This window comes from Anneissia japonica, unplaced genomic scaffold (genome assembly GCF_011630105.1).
Source record: "Anneissia japonica isolate Jap-2015-1 unplaced genomic scaffold, ASM1163010v1 scaffold287857_len828801_cov194, whole genome shotgun sequence".
Lineage (NCBI taxonomy): Eukaryota > Metazoa > Echinodermata > Crinoidea > Comatulida > Comatulidae > Anneissia > Anneissia japonica.
In genome coordinates this window covers 752,654-773,061 of record NW_022738478.1, presented here as the reverse complement: position 1 = coordinate 773,061, position 20,408 = coordinate 752,654, and the positions used below count along the sequence as shown (strand labels likewise).

Below are 20,408 nucleotides of genomic sequence, written 5' to 3'. Positions count from 1 at the left end.
GAAGGTGTCGTTAAAATGTAAAATTGAAGAATTTGCAGAGCACGATGAAGATTTCGTATTCTCATAAAGTACTGTATGTTATTTTCAATACTGACTGTTAGTGAAAGTATTTTTTATCGGCTGTTCATTCATAATAATCTGTTTTATTCACTCTGTCATAGCACATAATAATCATAGACTTTGTTTATATTGTTTACGTGTTATTTGCATTTAGCTGTCATTGGAAACCATTTCAATAGTCATTGAATTCGGCAACCATTTACTGAATCTTTTTTGTTCTGTTCCGTATGCATTAGCAGCAAATCTGATGCATATCCGTGTAGTGTCGGCTTTATTCAGTTGAGTTATCAAACAGCGTAAGAACCTACAACCCGAATGGAAATCGTTTGATTTGGTATATTTGTCATCCGGATTGGATTTAATGTGCGTAATTATACAGAAACAATTGTATGACGTATGAAGCCATTTTTTAAGCGGTTGCTTGTTAATACAAATTAACGTAGAGCTAATTAGGCATTTTGAAACTATATAGACGACTGCTAAAAGTGTGGTTTCCAATCAAAATAAAAATTATTCTTCATAAATAAAATGTTTGTCGTGTTGGCCGACCGGTATATTACGGTATGTTTGGAGAATTTTTTATCGTTGTACATTAGTTTCATTCAGGCCCGAGTGGTTTTTTGTATAGGCCTACCATGCGTGACGGTTAGTGCATTATTGCTATTATGATTAATATGAGTATTGATAATCATATTATATTATTATTATCATCATCATTTATCTATATTAGTAATTACTATCTGGTCGTCATCGTCTTCGTCATTATGATTGTGAAGATGATGGACAATCATGATAATCAGCATCGCATCACCGTTATTATTATTATTATCATTAATGATTATAGATAAATGTTTTAAAGTTCATTTGTTATGTCGTTTATTATTTTTACCGCTTCTGATTATTCGTAATTGTAGAGTTACCATTAGGCTTCGCGTGTATAAATATAGGGATGAACATGATTGATTATTTTTATACATTATTATTGACAAGGATGACGTCATCAACTTGTAATTGAAAAGCTTGTGATTTAAAAATCTGAACCTGATACTCGTTTTAACACAATCGTTTAAGCTGCATTTTATGACAACGAAAGTACATTAAATGCTATACTTCAATATGTTACTGGGCGAAATAAAGCGTATTTAATATAATATAATTTAGGCCTACCATACGTGTAGTACAAAACAAAAGTGCTACACTATCCGTTTTCAATCCACAGCGAAAGCGTCTCCGCCACATGTCCGTGGCCATGTTGTAGCCCATATCACTTCATCGTGTTTGTTATGCACTTAAACTTCATATTGAATGGTTGGAAATATTATTACTGCTTTACCTGCATTTGAGTTGTAACCGATTGTCATTAATTTATAATTGTTATTTGAAAATGAAAAAATAATAATTAAAATGTACGGTAATTTACAGAACTATTTTTATTGTAACTACTAGGCCTACTACTATCGTACTTTATTTAATGATATTATTGTTATATTGTTATTACATTGCTATTATTGTTACTATAGTTACTGTTATTTCATTTATATAGGCCTATATTATATTGTTATTTATACTTTTATATATACTATTCTTATTGTTATTTTATTAGCATTATTGCATCGTTAGTTTATACTGTAGGCTATTATTACCTTTATTTTCTGTATGTTTATTGTTATTGTAGTTTTTAATATTATTATTTTATTGTATTATTTTATTGTCTTCCATCCCGTTGGTAGTGTCAAAGTTCATTGTTACACAACCTTGTTTGCTTTACAATTTTCATTGGGTTCTTTTCTGCGTTGACCATTTGTCTTAGGCCTAGATTATATTTTCAGTGAGTTAATTATTTGATAGAACATTTGATGAATTGAATAATATCCTTTTATAATTTGTGGTGGAGATGTTTTGCGTATTCATAGGCCGACTAAATGCCCTATGACAACTCCAAGGAAACGTCACCATGCTGTCACGAGTGGTCGGCTGTAAGTACTCTGAGGCCTAAAGACAGTAATTGAGAGCGCAAGTGTGTCATCAACGCGGTTGCTAGCGAACAATGATTCTTTAAAATACATTTTTTGTGGTTTTACCGTATTGTTTGTTTTTTTTTTTCACTTTAAATCTTTATCTCATTATGATAGTGTAGATCATCAGTAGAAAAAAAAAGAAAATTGAAGACAGAATTTAGGAACTGATGTTCGTAATTAGTGCTTTACATCCGATAGGCCCATGGTTAGATTTCGGTATGGAACCGTACTCTATGTACCGTGGCCTACCTCCATATCATTTGCAACGCAAGGACATTGATTTTGCGTTCATGGCGACGATGCAAGTGTATGCAATAACTGGCGATGTACTTTCATGTGGCTGAGGGTTTTATGAGTATTTTGATGGCTGGCTTGTTTAAGAAATATTGACATTTCTCAGAATAATTTTGTATGGATCGTATTCTAAACTATTCAACGTGGTTTTATCACCAACATATGTTTAATTATTGCGGAACACGTATGTGACCTGTCGTGAAGGTGTGGTTCTATCGCCAGGCTACGGATAACGTTATAACATGGTTAAGCTACAATATGATAATAATCCGTTGCGATAGGCTACAGTATACATTTGACTTGCATGTCTACATCATTCGCGCACTGTAAATAAGATGACTCAAGTACAAATCAAATCAAACCAAATTTCACTTTAATTTTAATTTCGTAATCAAAAATAAAGTAATTAGCATAGAAAATCAATTCATAGAGTGGCTGTATATACATGTAAATATTCCGAGAAAAAAAAATTTCCTAGAGATGTGTATAAGAGACAGCTGCTTTACCTGCATTTGAGTTGTAACCGATTGTCATTAATTTATAATAGTATATATATATATATAAACGTAATTTCATGTTGTAATAATGATAATAGATAAGTATAAAAATTGAAATCAGTCATTGTTCCTCTGCAGGTCCGTCAGGTTTTGCACTAAATAGACCTAGGCCATAAAGGGGAGTTCCATGTTTGAAACATTGTTTTATATTCGTCTATTTATTATATCGTGATTAATTATAAATAAATCCATGTAGTTATAATTTCCACGGTAAAATGTATGTAGCAATTTCAAGAGTTGTTTTAGTTTTCCCATATTTTGACACAGCCAATAAAATAGGCCTATTTTTTGTGTGTATTTTACATTTTGCTCTATGAAGAGCTTTTTGTTTCAGTGAAGTATGATGTAGGTTGAAAACTCAGTGCTTTTATAGGCCCAGGCATAGAATCCATGTTGTATGTAACAGAAAACATTAACGATGTGAAGACTCAAGAAGTAGTAAATTAAAGTCGGATTGATGCTTCCAAGATTGTTAGTTTAAAAAGGGTTTAGTTTAAAATGCCTTTGTATCATTGGTGCTTGAGTGTATAATTTTGCTATCAATTTGGTAATTTAGTTGGCGGTTGTGAGTGTAACATCGCCGGAGATCAACACAATGAATCGTCATTGTAAATTATGAAACGTAGGACTACTGTAGGCCGTTTTGATAAGTGTTCTTCTGAAGGAATACACAATTTTATATTATCTCTGTTTTATCTTAATGTCTTTGTCGTCGCTTTTTGTGTTTTTCAAGCCTGTAAGTGGCGATTTATGTTCGCTTTTGGTCTTGATTTGAAAAATAAAAATAAAATAAATAAATAAAAACCTCTGGTTCGTTAATATTAATTTAGGGACATGCAAATGTAAATAGGCCCAATACTCAATTTAGAAACGTCTCGATCTTATGGTTACCTTCAGTAATCTGTGTATTAAAATAGTCTATGTATATGCCTAGTATTTAATATATAATTTGTAAAATGATAAGCCTATAACTTATTAAATCCTACAGTAGCAGGCTTTAATAACAAACGTGTTGTTTGTGTAAACATTTCTTATGTCGGTGCTGTGAAACCATACACCTCAACCCATAAAGCCTATTTACTCTGTAAATGAATCGGCAATTGTCATTCTGAAGCTAACGACACAGTAAAGGGACAAAACAATTTTATTTAAATCGCGTTGGCACTTTTTATATTGTTTACATCACTACCATAAGCTTGGGAAGAGTGTAGGCCTATGTTTATGCCTGTGAAATTATACGAGTCTGGATTTACGATAGGCCTACGGAAGCTACTGACCACCACTGGCATCGAGACGTGTTATAGTCTTTGTATGAAGAGATAATATTATGTGGTTGATGAACCTGTAGTTAGTCTCGAAATTGTTGGTCAATCAACTCACTAGGAATTCCGTTGCTAGGACAATATAAGGGTGGACCCACTTTACGCGTGAATTCAAATAATGTGGACCCATTTGCTTAAAAGTTGTCCCATTTTATGCAAAAATATGAATAATCTGGACCCATTTTCTTAATATTTTATCCATTTTACGCAAAATATGAGAAATCTGGACCATTTTTCTAAAAAATTGACCCATTTTACTCAAAATTATGAGAGAACTGTGGACCCATTCTTTGTGGAACCAATAGAAAAATTGTGTGGGACTGTCCCAACTATCCCAATAGCTGGCTACGGCATTGCTCACTAGTAGTAGGCCTATAGGGCATCGGTGGTTCCAAATGACGCTGCTGGAGTCAAGCAATTAATGCATCCTTACCGTCATCGCAATCCTTTTTACCAAAAAACTCTCACGTCTTATAACCAGAGACGTTTGGAGAAGAAAAATCGTTGCAGAACAGAAATTAAATATTTGTGTTAATGAATGCTGCGCTCTTAACGTGGTAAAGATGACCAAGGTACAATGTAGGCCTATTATGTTTTTACTGGTTAAATCGTTTATTTTTCTGTTATATGCTTTCTTGTATTCTTAATTTTAATTCGTATTCCTAAAGATGGACTTAGCATACAAATATTTGAATTGATAACTGTGTGCCTGGGATGGCGTTCTCACCTTTTAGTATTTTATTGTTTCTTCGGGTACGATTTGGTTATGCCGAATGACGAAGAAAGAGTTCGTATTTGTTATTTGCATGCCTATTTGTAAAATGTGATAGAATTATGACGAATATTTAAAATTAAAATTTTGAAACATAGGGCCTATTGATGAGGCTTTTAATCTCAATTATAGCTTATGCTGTACTGCCGGTAAGCGATGCCCACAGTATCAAACTTGAAATCATGGTTGTATGATCTAAATGGAGATACTATTATATATATTTTGTAATCGATTTGGAAGCACATGCTGATATTTCGCAACTTATAGGAGGACTGGCTTTTCGTAACCCGAACTTTTTATAACCCGGACATTTCGAAACCGAAATATCTGGGGTACGATATGGCCAACCTAGGAAATGTCGACACTCTGCATAATTATACACCCACAGCGAAACCAGGCAAATGATCTTTTTTACATAACTTTAGGCCTAATTCGGATTTTGAATAGTATGATTATCTGCTATATAGTCCATAATTGTAAGCCACACTGTATTTTAACACAATCCATGATTAAAATTTGAATTTTCGTTGTAAAACGCACACAAACATGCCTTCGCATTCTACAATCCCGTCTGGGTTGATAATTACGTGACGAGCATTAAAGACCTACACTTGAGTCGTATGTCGTGCTGTTTTAAATTTCGACACGAACTAAAAAATGTTTTAACTCCCTAAATTCAGCGTGCAAAAGAGGCTACAATCGTCCTTGGAGTCAGCGTTTACAGCACGAGGTGAAATGATTATTAACTTTCTAACCTTTCCGTATAACGCATGTTGGTCTCCGATGGGTAACTAACCTTGTATCTATAGAGCATCTTCAATAACCATTCTTCATATCGCTGCAGTATTCATTTACACAAACATTTTTTCTGTTCTGAAAACATATATCTTCTCCGAGCGTTTATGAAGATCAGACGTGCGAGTTATAGGCAATATATTTAACAATGAATATTTTTGTTCAATTCCGCCAGCGAAACTTGTCATTTGAGAACATCGATACTCTGATCAGTGTGTTATATGTTGTGTAGTATTTATGGTATGAAGCGTCCAGAATTGTTCGTGTCTGGTGTCTTAAAGAGGCTCTCTACCTGATCGAAGCATGTAAAGTAAAACCGACATATAAATATGTTAATAAAATGGTAACAAAACAAAACTTGACATTTAACACAATGAATGCTCAATGAAATTACTCCGTTGCATTTTCCATCTTCATCCTGTATTCTAAATTCGACATAGTGGCTAAGTATTTTTAAGCAACCTATAAATTCTATTGCACAGTAGTGCTGTGGTAGTACTGGTTCCTATTACTACTAGGACGCAACGCAACAACGCAGACACAAAGCAAAGGTTTTTGCGTCTTCCAAGTTCTCATCTCTTCTATAAATAATAGCTACTGTAAATAGTGGAGATCAGTGTTTCGAACTTAAACTTGACAGCGCAACGCAACACCGACGCTGTCAACTTGTGCGTTGTTTGCGGATCGCATTTTGCGTTTTTTTTTTACACAAGTTTTACACAGCAGTGTTCACTTTAGCTCTCTTACTGCAATATTGTACTGTAGAAGGAATTTTCTATGTAAATAATTTTATTATATTGGCCTAAATTTATGCAAATATAGGTTTAAATACCATGCATTTAATGTACTGATATAGGCCGCTGTTGTTATTATAGAACCGGCCATGTCTGTTTAACGAGTGCTAGATAAAGTTATGTATATATTGATATTGAATCAAATATTCACTTGACCTGGTTTGACCTTGTGACCCGATATTAAACTGTCGGCGAATGCTTTTGAGGTTTTAAATCCAAATTTAGTAAAATGCTACTTTCATTTTATTTCATGTTTATCTGACTGGAGTACTAACACAGCATTTCACACCTATGCTGTGTAAAAGACGCTTGGTTAAACGCTAAGCATAATATTGTTAACTTTAATAATATGGAACGCCAAAAATAAACTTGTAAGCACAGGTGATTTTCAGTCTCTTTGGCGTTTCATTTGTGGAGATTTCGCATCAGATATCCGTATGTAATTTCATGATTCAACACGTAGAAAGCTTACTGGGCCGGTCTACTGATAACTGAGTAGAGAAGTTGCAACATACATAGTGCATTATTCATTATTACAGTATATATACACTTGTGGTCTTAATGTTGATTAAATTTAGAAAACCGAACAAAACCACATCATGCCACCGGTAGGCTTACGGCTCGTAAGCCGTAAGCCTACCGGTCAATAGGATAATAGGCTAAGCAGAATCGAATTTGCGTTAGCACAAGTTCAGAATTGGTTATATTAGTAGGTGTACTCTTAATTGCGCATGCTTTTGCTATACTGTACAAAGATATAGCATCAGGTATCCATGTTTGTAATTTCATTATTCGACACGTTTCTTGTGATTGACGAGAACGTGGCATGTTAAAAAGATGGACGTTAGTATGGACTTCATGCTCTTTATGTCCGCTCATATATGAAACAGTAAAAAGTTGTGCTGAGATCAGCCTGGCAATATTATTACAGACTTGACCTTTGGATAGTTATGTCTTGTATTCCACTAGCTGCGGAATAAAGAACTGTAAAATCGTTGGATGCAAATGTTCGAACGTTCTCATTTACAGGCCTATTAAGATGAGAAACTTGTATGGCAGAGCAGGTTTACGAGACAGAAAAACAAGGCTACCGACTAACTTTGTAAAATAAAAGCACTACTACTAAACATAATTCCAAGAAAACAAAGTAAATGGTTAGGCTATACTATCCTGAGATGGCAGGTTAGTCTGCTGCGAGACACGATTCAAATGTGAATAATAGGCAATCGAGAAGAAGAGGAAAGCAGATTCAGTATTGGATTATTCCCAGAAGGAGGGCGGTAGTTAAACTTATGACCAACTGACATGACGTCAGTAATTCGAGATCTGCTGCCAAAGCAGCACGGGTCTATGTGATAATACGAAATATGAATTTGATGAATAAGATTGTAGGCCTACAATATATCTAATTCATATTTCAGAAACTATGATTTATCATAAAGCAACAACTCTGTATGCATAATACTATAGAAATACCGTACGTCATACAGAAAAGGCCTAGCGTGGGTAAAATTACTGTTCATTTGATGGGATCTCCCATCTTTAAAGGCCTAACTGTATGGGAGGCCTACTACTAGTTGTAGGCCTAGTATATTTTACGATGTATTTAACAGCATTACGTTAGCGATATCAATCGTTGATAGGTCTATTATCGATCTGTACTTTTAGCTCTAAATTGAAACACATTTCCCATAATGTCTCTCTTATACTAGACCGGTCCATTACCTTTTCCATGAATTGACTATCCGTTGACCATCGCCACTGGGTCCGAGAATATTTGTTGCAGATAGTCTTCAGTGGGCCTAGATTCCTTACATGAATTCAACCGATACGAGAACGTGTGTTTTTACTTAATATCGATCGTTTAATTGCTCTCAGGCGATAGAAGTGACGTACCGTCGGCAACACTCGACGACATTATTTCGTGTAGGCCTATTGAGTATAATTATGTATCCGTGATTGTAGACATCGGGTATGAGTTTGTCTACAATTATTGTGTCGCATGTCGTAATCGACTACATAAGTATTTTATACGATAGGCCTACATGTAGGCCTAGCCTAATGCTGGATTTCCATAACATCGCTACACCGTCGTTGTCCGTCTCTACCGTGCATTGTTTTCAATGCAATCGCTCTCACTGCGAGCTTTCCCCGACGCAATTGGGAAGGCACCCAATTTGATCGAGTAATCAGCGTCGCCGTCAGCTGTTTTGCGATAGTGTGTAGCGATTTTATGGAAATACAGCTTGACTTACAGTAAATGTATCATGGTTCATCGACGGATTAAGCACAACTTTCGATTGGAGTTATGATCCATTGCAACTAAAAAAGAAACCTTTTGTGGTGGGTTTATTCAGCTCAGGCAACCGCTAAATACTCGGAAGCATGACCATGTAATTCTGTTTGTAATTTTAACAGCATTGAAATACGTTTGATGCAAGTTTTTTGCTTTTAGCGTGATTACCGGTATATCAATGGGACAATAATCCACCTCTAGATACCGTACACTGTATTTCCATTAATAATGGACTTAAGCTTCATAATATAGTTATTTTTTACACCGCTCTACTTAAGGCCTACTTGCTATTTGTAAAAGAATGAAACTGTGCCCACAGAGTATATACTCCAACAGAGTGAAATAGAACAAATAAATTTGGAATTTTATTCTATCCAACGTAAATCGTAGTGTACCGTATTTTACTAATGTCTACTCTTTTTATTTCAGTCTGTTGGAGTGAGCCCATAGGCCCTCAAGTCGTTCTTCTTATCACTCTTTGTATTCAGAGAGTTGTGTGGTGAGTGTTTTTTTTTTTTTTTTTTTTTTTTTTTTTTTTTTTTTTTTTTTTTTTTTATTTTAAGTTTAAAAAAAATCTGCGAGAATGTTTAAATTGTGAAAGGAATTGGAACGACTTTATTTTATTAAGTGTATCCAAAAACTTCATTATAAATACATTGTAAATCAAATTGTATTCGAAATTGCAGAATTTACTCTTTTCTGTATCAAACACTCTTCGGTTCGTGTTTTGATAGACCTAGGCCTACATTATCCGATGTCTTCTTCCTTTATCGTCGCGTTAAATTGACAGAGAAGCACGCGATTCGGAGTACATGATGTAGATCTATAGTACAGTGTATTTTGAAAACTGTAATAAGACCAGCAGTTAAATAATTCGCATGCGCGCCTGTTTGCTAAACTATTATTCAAACTTATGCATGTCCGGGCTTTGTTGATGTAGGCATAATCACGAGACTGAAATGGTATACCAGTATTTATAATGACGATTAATATTAGTCAGGCTTGTGGCGCGTTTGCGTTACTGTATACTTTGTAATTTGTTGTATTTAACGATCAAGTAGTGAATTCTGATACCAACATCTTCAATAAAGGTATTATAGGCCTAGTTATTAAAAATATCTCTTGATCAAAATATTTGTCAGGAGGATGCATTTATTTTGATTTAGCATTTATTCTATAGTCTATGCCCTAAGTAGAAATTCATAATTATTCACTTCTTAAATGCGCAATTTTAATAAACCTATTCCAAATAAACAGGGTAAGGCGGTTTGTGTAGTATTGTACAAGACCAGACAAGACTTCAAATTACCCTACAGCAGAAAGCCAATTTCTAAACTGTTGCTATTTTATATTGAATATAATAATATAGGCCTACAAAATCACCTGTACAGGAATTTCTTTATTTACTCATACTATATATCAGCATTTTAAATTAGTAACACTTCTGTACCAGCGATTGGCGGAAGAAAAAGATATCATGTCAACAATCATCGATAACCACGTGCTTAGTATAAAGCATCCTGTTCCATTTGAATTAACTCTTTCTTAATCGTCTCATTGATTCCAAATCGGATACAAACAATGTCATTAATTAACTGTGTCGCATGAGCTGCTTATTTTGAACAATAATAACACAGGCTACCATAATGACTGTTGCTGCTACTACGGACCCGCATTATGCAAGAATTAAGAAGGCCTAGCGCAGGCCTAGCATTTCAATTGGTCATCGTGATGATGTATTTGAACCGGCATTCATCATTTTGAAAATTAAACATCCTGAATTTTATTTTACATGCTGTGACACAGCATGTGCCTTCAGTAGGTGTGCGTACAATTTACGCACCAGTTTGAGGTATTCACGCAATAAAAGTAGATAATAATATAGGATTTAAAAATATAATTAGACCTAGGCCTATATCATTTTCTGAATTCATTTTAGGGATGGGGCATAGAAACTATGCCAACCTTATATTAACAGGTGGCAGGACTCCCGAACTGTCAGTCTGAAACAATATTTTAAAATTCTCCAAGTGGTTCACCCCGTTTCAACGAGCTTCGTGTCACCTATGATCTTTAGATATCTCGTAGTAATAACAATCGAACGACACAAGGCAGATGAATAAATTGTTGCGTGATCTGTTCCCGCTTACACCTTGAATCACCTGTACGCCATTTCATTCTTTTTCGTTTTACGTACAATACGTTTCCGAATGTTACTGTAAAGAGAATTGCCAATGGATATACATTTAGGCCTAAACGATGTTGTTCAGATCTGGAAACCTGCAACATAAAAGAAAAAATGATGAACATATTTAATTTAAGAAATGAGATTGAACATTTATCTCCAGAAAAGGTAACTGCAGTACAGTAGATTTCTACAGTAATATAAACGCAGTGACTCGCTTTCATAGCACAGTCTTCATTAGGTAGGCGTTTCTATTGAACAAGACTAGGAAACACTCTGTTATTAATTTCGGTATATCACCGTGTCATTTGAACTCTGTCTGCGTTTAGTCCCACAGTGCTAGGCTTCCAGAACCCTCGTTGCTCTGCACAGTCCATGCGTTTGTATAGAGCAAACTCTTGGGACGCGGGAATTTACGGGGGTTTCTTTACGGAGACCATCACAGTCATTAAATCACGTTTATTTATTTATTACAAAATATGTTTCCAATAATTTAAGATTACTCGTAACGATAACGCATATTGATGTAGTTATTAGCCGGAATGTTTGATTCAGCGCAGTTCCTGATTCTATCTGAATTACCTTATTAGAGCAATACTTGTATCATATGTGTAGTGACACGACATTTATCACCCGAGTCTTGCCCGCTTTTGACATGTTTTGATAACAAGCGCAGCCTAAGGTATTGTTATACTATAGGCCTATCTTATTGATTCATATTTCTCCTTGTTTCAAATGTGTGTGTTTCTGAAACCCATTGTTGCGTTATGTATGACAAAATGGCACCTAAACACATAACATAAACGTAACAAAGGCTTTATAGGAAAATCACTCTTTTTTGCAAACCTTATGAATAATGAAACCTGTAAATAGTAATTAGCGCATCAATAGTGAACCTTATTAACAGCAAACCGAAATATTAATAGCACATCCACCGTACAATATAGTGAACCTAAACAGCGTTATAGCAACGTAAATGGACCGTTAAAATCATGTACTCCGGAGCTGCTAAATAAATTGTGTAGAAAGTAAACAAACTGACCGATGTACAAAATGCATTATCGTAAAGGGAATGTGGGGAATAATGTACAGTCTATATAGCTGAAGTGACTTAACGATGCACACCCATATTGTATTGAAGAACAGTCTATAATAGTACAACATGGTAGCCCTATGACACATTTAATTAAAGTATGGGATTCTTGTACGTAAATAATAATCAACGTTAAAGGCCAAATGTAATTAAGTACTAGTCTTACGTCCCCTCCCTCATCGAATTTCGGATCCTCATGACAAAAGTTACTGTTTTTAAAAACCAATAATATCTCCATAAAAATGAAAGTAATGACGATCTGAAAGATTGTTGTCAAAGTATAATAACAGGTGTTAACACAAATGGCAGAGTACATTACGAAGATACATTTTACTTTGTTTATACAAAATAATTTTTTTACTGTAATCCCAGACGTAAAACTAACAATAAATTTAAATTGCCTATTATGCAACATCTAGAGGACAATTTTAGTAGTGGTTCTCGTCTCTAAAAGTTTACCTCCCAGTTTTTACTTCTAAGAGGAAAAACCATAAAATCCTACAAAATTTTACATTATCAAGAAAATCAATGTAGGCCTATGCATGTATAGGCCCCTATGTCTATTTTAAAGATGTATTTTCCCTTGAAATTAACTTGTAACACACTTCAATGGAGCATAGATCTCAGTGTGATAAAAGAGTTTACCTTGATTTTTATACCGGGTAATAAAACAAAATGAGGAAGTTTTTTTCAAAATTTTATGTGTTTTTAGACATTTTCTGGGGACAACATATTTAAGGATAGGTACGGTATAGGCTTAGGTAAACATTGTGTGACTAATAGGGCGCCGTCATACTGTATATCAGTTTTTAAATTCATCGATGTGCTGTTTCACCACAGATACTTTGTTTCAATGTTCTTATTTTTTCCGATTTCAGGTTTAAAAAGTACTTATTTTGTTCTTATTTTACACACTTTTCAATGACAAAAAATTATTATTATACAGCAGTATATTACTGCCTCAGGGTTCTTTTAAATTGTGTTCTTATAAAAAGAAATATGTGTATTATACCATAGCAAATCGTACCTGCACGGGTTGATATCCGGCGCGATTTCATGGTTCATCGTATCACAAACCCTATGATCGACCATCGATAACCAGTGTGACCTGCACGGGTTGATATCCGGCGCGATTTCATGGTTCATCGTATCACAAACCCTATGATCGACCACTAAATAACCAGTGTGACCTGCACGGGTTGATATCCGGCGCGATTTCATGGTTCATCGTATCACAAACCCTATGATCGACCATCGATAACCAGTGTGACCTTCTCGCGGCTTATTTTGAATGGACATTACAGCTATTCCTTCCGTTTCGACTTATTTAAATATTAAAATAATTTAGGAACAGCTATTATACACAGAGTTTAGGGTGAACCACAAACTATGCAGAGGAGAAAATGGGAAGTTGGAATTTGTTATAAAAACGGTAAATACATCACGACGTTCGCGAGTAATACAGATATTCCCATCATCGCAGAAGCGAGATGATTTTTACATCTTGTAAAAGCTTGCTTGACCCGCTGTATAGCACACTTTCTGTTTTTAAATCAGATCAGAGTTCCATTTGTTCGTTTAACTGAATAAGTACGAGTCTGGCCATCGTGTCATTGAAAGCTTACCCTACATGCTGGATATTTCGTACCCCTCTTTCTATCTCAAGTAATACGGTATGATTTATCACCCCACCACACCCCCCTCCTCACAGACCAGATACTGGATCTCTCTTAGTGTAAAGGAGTGAATTTCACTCAAAAAGAGTGCCTACAGTGATTAATGGCCGAGCGGTTGGCAGGGGCGCCGCAAGCTATAGCCATAATATCGGCGGGTTCTGGTGGTAGAACAAGTCTTCTCGGATAAGGACTATAAACCGTAGGCCCAGTGTATACAATGGCTCGTGTGCACTATAAAGAACCCTGTACATCCTTCGAGACGAGTAGGGGGATACCCCGGTGTACTGGAACAGACAGCCCCTGTGGTGGACGACGAGAGTTGCTGGTACCGGGTTACCGGGTAGCACAGACACGAAGGGGCCCTTAGGGGCGAAGGAAGTCATTGATCGAGTTTCTAGTCCACATTTCAAGCGCCATGAGCATCTTACATTAGATGGATTTGTGCGCTATATAAAACTACTCTATTATTATTATTCCAATTTCACTCTTTCTCGACTTAAATGAGTGACTATTGTCTTAAAATTGTGAAAAATTAGTAAAATTCACTCTGAATAGAGTGAAATCCCACTGTATCTATTTCACTCAATCATGAGGGGTTACTGTATGCACTCTTTCACTCTTTTGCATTTAGATAATTTGTGTTAATCGTATAATTATTTAGTCTATTTTTACATATTTTAAAACAAAGGTTATGCCCTTATTAAGTAACACACTTCACTTTATTCCTTGATTAGATGTGTCATTATGTTAATTTTATAAATAACTGTACATCCTCTCAAATAAAACGCACGCAATAGTATAATTGAACGTAGACTTAATTGCATTGAACGTGAACTGAAATGTATTTCAACGTCAAAATATATTTGGCACATAATACACAAATCATCAAACCCGTGATATAAAAAATGTTGATGACTGTTTCAAAAGAGTATGTACTGTAGATGCTTTATTAAATGTAGTCATGAATGTAATAGCATTTATTTACTTCCCTTGAAAATGCCCTACAACTGACCCATCACCTTCACAGTATTTTGGATGGCAGTCAAATACACTACAAATGAAAGATGTATCGAGTGTTTTATTCAATCACGGAAGAGCCCCCGTCCCCTGACGGAAACGGTTTGCGATGTCAGCTGTGACCTTTCCCAAGGGCCTTGTTCGGTCAGTTGCCACTGTTGATGGCACATTCCTTAACAACCGGTTTTCAACTTCCATTTTGAAAGAGAAGGCTTCATTATCTGTTGTCAGTATAGAGCGTCTCTGATGCAAGCATGCTTTTTTTTTTTATCAAAGTTTGTACTTTAAAGAACTAGAATAGTTGCTGACGAGAGTTCTACACTTTTACGTCACAATCTAACAGGCTTGTAAACAGTAAATTAGATCTCCCAAGTGCACCATTATTGTGTATAATTTTTACAGGAAAGGCGCCAGTACAAAGACAAGATTCGTTTGTCATAAATTCTATTTGCAGCTCATCTTCATTTTTAGGCCAATCAGTGACGGTAGATTAACAGAGCGCGCGTATTCCGTTTAAAATTAGGTTTTTTGAGTTTCGAAATAAAAGAAATTGGAAAATATATATATAAATATTCCTCTTGGTCATTGGATCAGCACTTAGTCCTACAGAACACATACCGTACTCAGCTCCTCGGGGAAGAATCGCTTATTCAATTGGTTTTTTTGGTTTTTAAAACTACCAGTACCCACTTCTGTAAGTAAAGTGCCTTGTGCGAGAGGACATAATAACAGCGAGGGATTCGTACCTGAATTGCAATTGCTGCGCCCACCGATAGTGATCCATCGTACATACAGAAGTGTTACCTGTTATAGGAGTGATGTTACCTATTTTATACTACTTAACCTATTTTAGGTTTTATGCCGTGTTACAATCGCGCTCAGTGATTGACTCTAATTTACTGTTTTCATAAATGCACATGGTTATTAGATGGAAAATTAAAAGGGAAATATTACGTAGTTAAGCAACTTGTTGAAGTCAAGTTGTCATTCGTGGATCTGTAATATGGCGAATTTACTTCACAATCCCTCAAATGGAAACATTAAAAGTGTACGATATTAAATTTCATGAATTAAACAATGAAAGGAGTTTTGTCATCATGAACAGTATATCAATCAATGCTTAAGTGGGCCTCATCAATAGGATATTTTGATAATAGAGGTGCGTGGTACCATGGAGATATAGACCTAAATAACCTCTATTATAGGCCTAGTAGTCTACCATGCGGTAAATTGTTCAAACAATACCGTATCTTTTCGGCATTGACATTATTGATAGCGCCTTTCATCAAAGAGGCTTTATAATACTTTTGCCGTAAATTATTATTATTATTATTATTATTATTATTATTATTATTATTATTATTATTATTATTGTTATTGTTGTTGCAGCTGTTGATAATGTTTTTATTTTACTGTTGGTCTGTTTTTGTTGTGTGGTAAATTGTTATTGTTACCTGGTTGTTGATTTTCCATCCATCTCTGGTTGTAGATTCGCAAGCGCTGCATTATAATCTCAACCCGGTAATTAGTAGATATTTTACCATTCTAGTCCAATTTGATTTAAATTTCATACAACTTACAATCGTTCCGACGATCAATTAGCTCAATACGTGATAATGAAATGTACTTGTAGGTGGTACATTACTGCATTTCTGAGTCATCATAGCTTATCATATATGATATCAGAGTTACTTGTAATGTACAAGAATAATTAATGTGTCTTCAATTATGATTGTAATTATGTTGCTGCTCTTCTGTTATATAAACAAAAAACAAAAAGAAAACATGATAAGCCTACTAAAAGCCGGGCACTCACTACCCCCGACGGCCTCTGCGCGCCCGGTGGTGGTCGTCGGCCGACGCGATTCTATTAAGATCGCCAATGCGACGACGCACGCTACGGATCGTTTTTAATGACGATCCGTTCTGCCGCCGTCAATCAGCAGACGGCGTCGCGCCGTCTAGCGTTCACAGGGAGCGGAGTTGGATTTGTCGTGCGACGGTCGTATAATGCTACTCTTACCTACAGCTTCTGCTCTGCTACCGACTACAGTAGTAATACTACTACCGTCGCTGCTGCTGCTGCTACTGCCGCTACCATAACTACAGGCCTACTGCTAGACTACTGCTGATGCTGCTGCTACTGCCGCTACCATAACTACAGGCCTACTGCTAGACTACTGCTGATGCTGATGCTACTGCTTCGCTTATAATAGTTTACTCTGCTGCTGCTGCGACTGCTGCTGTGTGTATTGGAGGTACTGTATATTGCTAGAATAAAATTTAGCCATTTTTTCAAATATAAAAAAAAAATATAAAGGGTACGGTACACACCGAAGTCGGTCATAAATGCTATGAGTTCAGTAGCTGAGTGTATAATAGGTTACCTGACGATAATGTATGGGAAAAACTACCCATTTACTTGCACAATGTTTTAAATCGAAGGACGAGATGTATTGCGTCAGAAAAAATATTATTCCAACTTGATATGTATTTAACTTCATAGCCGTATTTAATATTTAACGCGTTTTGACATATTTAAACGCCATTTACGCGCGGCGAACGATGTGTAGCCTCAGTATTCATGGCTTACGGCTAGTGTAATTTAGATTCCTTGTGTTTAATTTCTTGCAAGTTAACGACCTGAAAAAAGTGACAAATTTAAATACGATGATACTTTCAATTGATACTACAGTCCTAGGAGGAGGCTAGAACACAGCTACTATGTGGCTAGCATAACGAAGCCATTACTATTGATAATGATAGATAAACCACAGTGCCGTGATGTTTAATTACTCCATTAATAAACCTACAATGTTCAATGCCAGAGTAGTTATTATAGGTACATTAAAAAAATATACCGTATTTATTAAGATATCTTACTGTCTACAAAATAAATGGGGGAAAACTCAAAAATTCAATTACAATTTGTTCATTTACAATTATTAAATAGTTTATTGCCTTCATTAAGGTCTATTCATGTTTTATTCGAAATTCTCGCCTTTATCAATTGTATACCGTAGTTAGTTGATGCATGGAGGAAAGAAACTTCTTTCCTTCATTGCTGATGGTTGTCTCTCATATTGAAAAAGTATAGGCCCTAGGCCTATAGGCCTATCATATTTTTCCACTAATGGTAGTTGGTGGGCTTAATCGTCGTTTTTTAAAGTACCTTTAAAACACACTTCGAATTTATGTGTTTTGTATGCAATTGAACGTTTTATAAATAAATGTAATTTTAGACTTTTTATAGAAGAATGTGTTTGTGTATTGTATCTTGTCTTACCGGTGTGTCTGCGTAACTTACTCTCCTAATAAAGCGTAAACCTTGATAAGTTGCTAATCAGTTGTTTTACTGTGCTTATGCTTCTTTACCGCCATTTTGAATCATAGACATAGAGTTGCTATGTACCTTGATAATTATAATGATGCACAGCCCTATATAATTATATGTATACTGGTACACTATAAAATATTGTATAATATCTGTAGGCATATGTAATGTAACGTTGATGGATAAACACATTTCTCCGAATGCAAATGTTCTATCACACTGAGAGTGAGTTTCCCTTGCATAATGGATTCCAGAATTAAATTAAATGTAAAGTCAAACTTTTTTATGACGTAGATTCAACTACGATATAGTACCGTTATTTGATGTTGATATTTACTTATTTTATTTTATCGAAACCGCTGGCAGGAATGTGCTTATATCTCATACACTGGGCTCCTATATGTCACGACCACATTCCGCTACTTTTTAAGGCTGGATATTGGATAACAACGAAAAAAGCAGCCAAAAACCACCGAAAATCAGTACCTGTTTCGCCATGCTTATGCCTTTGAGCAGAATTGCTGAGACAACATTGAGTATAATCGAGGCATATGATCATCAGAGTCGTTACACTATAAACCTTATGAAAGCCTATATTTATGTTTCATAATATTATTTATCATAATCAGAAATTTTGAACTGTATGCTATTCAGCAGGGATAATACGTTGGACATTCAACTATCCTTTAATAATACATATTACGACCTATTACCTTTCGAATAGCAATTCGATTAGAACTCGGGAATGCGAATTCAGAGTCCTAGCGTGTCGAATTAACTCTGCTACGATCGAGACGATATGACACTTAGCATGGAAAGTGAATTGGGCCTAGACACAGTTGCAGTATAAATTATACACAATCTAGTTATTGATTCTAGACTCCTAAACCGAAATTGAAACGGTCGTTCGGAAGGAAAGCAACTTTGGTATTTCCGTCTAAATGTCTCTGTTCAATTTAGCACGAAACAAGCGGCACTGCCAAAAAAAAAGACTAAAAAGAGGAGCACAAAACATTCATGCTTAATTTTCTGATAACCCGGAGGGACGAAGTTGATAAATTTACGTGAACGTGAAACGTGTGATCTACTAGGTCTTTGTAGGATTTTAAAATTAAAATCCAAAAACCGTATGCGATGCGTCACTGGTATTATTCCATACCATACATTAGATACTATATATATAGATGCTATATTCGATTGTTAGTGGTATCGTGTTAAATTTGTCGAAATTGAAAAGCTTGATATAATATGCCTATTACAGGTATTTACAAAATGCTTAATTTGTAGCGTGGAACGAGCTTTAGGCTTTAGGTAGAGTGAAAAAAATCATATGATATTTTTGCATTGTGATTAGTTAGATATAATTATTAATCAAGATGGTTTTTCCTTTTCAAATATAATTGAATTATTTGAAGAAAGAGCGAAGTTGTTTTGCCAAGTTTGTACATGACGTGCATGCATTTAGATGATTTGTGTTGAGTTCCGTCTGAGGCAATTGTTAAGTTTACGCTAAGGATTCGGATACGCCGTGTGAACGCGGCACTAATTGAGCAATCAAGACGGCTTTGCAGGCGGAATTCAGATATTCAGCCGTGTGAACGCGGCACTAATTGAGTAATCATGACGACTTTGTAGGTGAAATTTATCCCCTGATGATTACCAGATCGTCATTAATGATTTTTGAGAACGTTTCCATATGTAGAATGGAAAATACTTTCACGTGATAAGATTAATATTATTAGCACTGTTCCCTGTTTCACCGAACTGAAAAGCGGCGCGTATGCTTAGGTTCAGTGAGTAAATCATCACCGTGTTGTATTAATCGTTAAATTAATTTTCATTACATTAAAATGTTTGTTGATAATTAAATATTGGAAAAGATGCAGACCATACACTTCTACAAATAGCCCATGAATTCGACTTAATAAATAACCAATACGGTATTCAATGTAGTACGATATAGGCCTAATAGGGCCTATTAATCGAAGTAGTATTCGTGTTATTATTGATTAGTAGGCATTATTATTCAGACCTATGTATAATATTATCCATATTTATAAATAGTATAATGCTATAAAAGTACCGTAATATTTAGTATAGCATAATATATGCACAGATCATATATACGTATAGGGTATGTGATATAGCGGTATGTTATATGGCCTAGTAGGCCTAGTCCATATTTATACATAGTA

At 35.3% G+C, this 20,408-nt stretch overlaps 1 protein-coding gene across 1 annotated transcript in view; it reads left to right on the top strand.

The window, feature by feature from the left end:
* Positions 1-20,408, top strand: part of LOC117117580 — a gene marked incomplete in the record, with an annotated part of 57,208 nt that overhangs the window by 14,974 nt on the left and 21,826 nt on the right. The window contains 1 exon segment of the mRNA XM_033261926.1: positions 9,338-9,407.